Below are 3,404 nucleotides of genomic sequence, written 5' to 3' on the forward strand. Positions count from 1 at the left end.
GAGGTAGAATCAAAAGGGCTTTCTAGTGGATTGTTTTCACATATTTGAGAAAACGAAGGGAATCAAAGTTGAGAAATAATATGGTGCTAAGTTATTGATTTTGGGAGAATGTTTTGGGTGGGGAATACAGCAATTAAGAATAATTAGAGGAGGGCTTCCCTGGTGGCTCAGTGGTTGAGAGTCCACCTGCCGATGTAGGGGACATGGGTTTGTGCCCCGGTCCGGGAAGATCCCACATGCCATGGAGTGGCTGGGCCTGTGAGCCATGGCCGCTGAGCCTGCGCGTCCGGAGGCTGTGCTCCGACACGGGACAGACCACAACAGTGAGAGGCCCGCGTACCGCAAAAAAAAAAAAAAAAACAAAAGAATAGAGGAAAAATAAAGAGCTCAGTTTTAGATGTGGTGTTTGATATATGTGAGACATCTTATGTAAGCAATAGATATCTGAACCCTCTGTTCTTACATCTTTTGATTCTGGTCACAGTAATTGCATACCTTTTTTTCTAAGAACCATCTATTTACCTTTTTATGTACAATACCCAGCAAATTTCTGGGGTCACAGTTGGTGCTTAATACATATTTAATAATCTTCTCAAAAATAAACATCTTTTCCCCTAAACTCTGCATTTATCAGTGTGTCTCCATCCAGACTGTAAAATTTCAGATGATTCTAGTCCACGTCTTCCGAACAGTGCTTGAAGCTTAGAATAGAGAATACTATTCTGGGTCAAATTCACTTTGCAGTCTGACCAATTTCCCACTACCCGCCCCATTCCCCCACCCCCGGGCTGGTTTTAAAATTCCTGGATTGAATTCTATACTTTGTCATTTGCCATAAAAAAACTCAAGATACTCCTACTTGGACAAGTGGGGACCGCTTTTCAAAGTTAGCACTGAACCAGAGCACATTTCCTGATAGCTTCAAACTACAGTGGGACTCCCATAATTGTGGTCTTGCCCCAGACCCTCTCAACCCACCCCTTTTCCCCCAATAACCTGACTTAGGGATAACTAAAAATGGCAGCAGAAGGTTAACTCGCAACAATCCACAAATTTGCTTTAACTTTTAAAATCCAACATTTCAGATTAAGTTTTGTTAAAAAAAATGGTCATTTAACATTTTTGATTTCTGTGGGAACTTTCTAGCTTGCTTAGTAACAATTTTGTCTTAGATCACTAAGAAATCTTACCTTCAGGAAAACGGCATAAGTAATCTGCTAAATAACAAAGTCTTGCTAATAATAATTAGCCCGGGCTTCCCTACCAGAAAGGCCTCCTCAGAATGACTAGAGAAGGTAAGTGTGTAGTTTACTCCTTCCTTGTTCCCCCCCAAAGTGTGCTCTCTGCTCTGTATGTACATGTAACTTCTAAAATATTTAAAGGCGGGGCAAGAGTCTCACGTCCATATTTCCCAATTAGCTTGGCATGATGCCCTACAATAAAGTGCTTATTTTTCACATGGGAATCTCTTTTACAAATGAAGATGAAAATATATATATTATCTTTTAAGTAACTGCTTATGTGATGCTGCAGATACCAGGGAGTATAACTAAACAAGAATATAATTAAACTTTCTTCTTCCTATGCATGTTAGGTCTATTGCTGGTTAACACTTTTTCAGGCTGTAACATTTATTAGATCAAGGCACACTGCAAAGCTGCTTATAATCCCTTTGCCTAAAAAGTGAGGTCAAATGATATTAAGATGCCAAAGATCAGCCTGCACAATCCTCTTCTGCTTCTAGTCAACACAGTCAACAATCCAAAATAATTAAATGGAGAACAAAAATGTGTATTTTCTTCCAATTACAATAATTCCCATTGGTAACAGAACTGAAATGCTTAACACTCACTTGGCAGACTTACCGAAAAAAATTTCAGGTCGGGCAGTTGAGATAAAATCATGACTGAACACTTGCCAAATCCACCCTCACTTACCTCCTCTCAGCATTACCTCCCACCAATAATTCCTCAAATAAAAGACTAGATGAGTCAACCCCAAATTTAAAGTGTAGGAGCCAACCCCCACCCCCAACATCCCCCCCCAAACACTGGGGCAGCTAACCAAGGCTTGGGGGTGTAAGCCACAGACCAGAGACACTTGCTATCTGCTCTTTTATTTTCCCAATGAGTAGCAGATGTGCTCTTGTCAACCAGTTATGTGAGCTGATGGGGAGGACAAGGCATTTTGGAAATTTGCTTAGAGCAGCAAGTCTTTGAGCAATAGTTGTATCAATACTAAACCACAGCAGCTTATAACCAAACACATCAACCACACCCTCATCTGTCCCGGATGTGTATTTTACAGTTTCTTGCATAAGTTACCAAAAATTAAAGTCTTATATCTGGCAAATTATATACAATCTGCAATGTGCAGTTATTGCTACCGTGTCTTCCCTCTTTCAATGGTAAACTGTTCTTTTCTTTTAGGAGGAAGTTCAACTTTCATATATTAGAGATCCCAGACTATTTCCCTACTCCTATTTGGAATTCTACTTGAGGGAAAAGGGGGTTGGGAGTGGTTGTGAAACGTTTGATAAATACTAGGTTAAACCAAGTTTTGAACAGTTCCTTAAGTAGAATGTCTCAGACTCTTGATTATGATGATGTGCATTATTATAAATCTCTGGGAGGTAGGGGAATAAAGCATATAGCATGTGCAAAGCACATTTGCTCATGGAATCCTTTTCATGGAACATGTGGGATTGAGGGTTTCACGGAACACACTGGGAAATGCTGGCTTAGGTATATGTTAATTTGACAGGCTAGCTTGGTACTTACTTTGTAACACGGAGTCTATGAAAAAAAATCATTTTTTGAGTTTGAAACATTCTGTTCAGAGACAAACTTGTGGAACGCAAACCAAATCACATGAATTTAGACATCTCCAGCCACTGTATAATTGTACTTTTGAGATTTTTCCTCAATGGTATATAAACCTCAAACAAAATTTCCAAATTTCTTCAGATTAAAGTAAAAAACAAAAACTCAAACTAAACACCTGAAAAATGTTACTCCTAAAGCACACGATGTGTATCAATAATCCAAATAAAGTTTACTTGTAAGGTACAACTGCAAAAATGAGGGAATTTCTACATCTAAAATGGCATGGATAAAGAGTATGAAATTTAGTTACATCTGGATTTGAATCCTGTCAACTGGCATGTATGAGACATTGAGACTGAAGAATTTGGCCAAGAGCATTTTCCTCACTTATAAAGTGCTGATAAGATACCTGTTCTGCGTGGTTGTTTTGAGGATTATATATTGGACACCTAGCACAATGCTGGGCAACTAAACAAACTATTCTGTCACAGTGTAGTTCAAGACCCTCTCCTGGTATCCAGAACATTTAGCCAATGGAACACGATAGCTGGGTAACAAGAAAATAAAATCCACACACAA

This window comes from Lagenorhynchus albirostris, chromosome 5, assembly GCF_949774975.1.
Source record: "Lagenorhynchus albirostris chromosome 5, mLagAlb1.1, whole genome shotgun sequence".
Taxonomy (NCBI): domain Eukaryota; kingdom Metazoa; phylum Chordata; class Mammalia; order Artiodactyla; family Delphinidae; genus Lagenorhynchus; species Lagenorhynchus albirostris.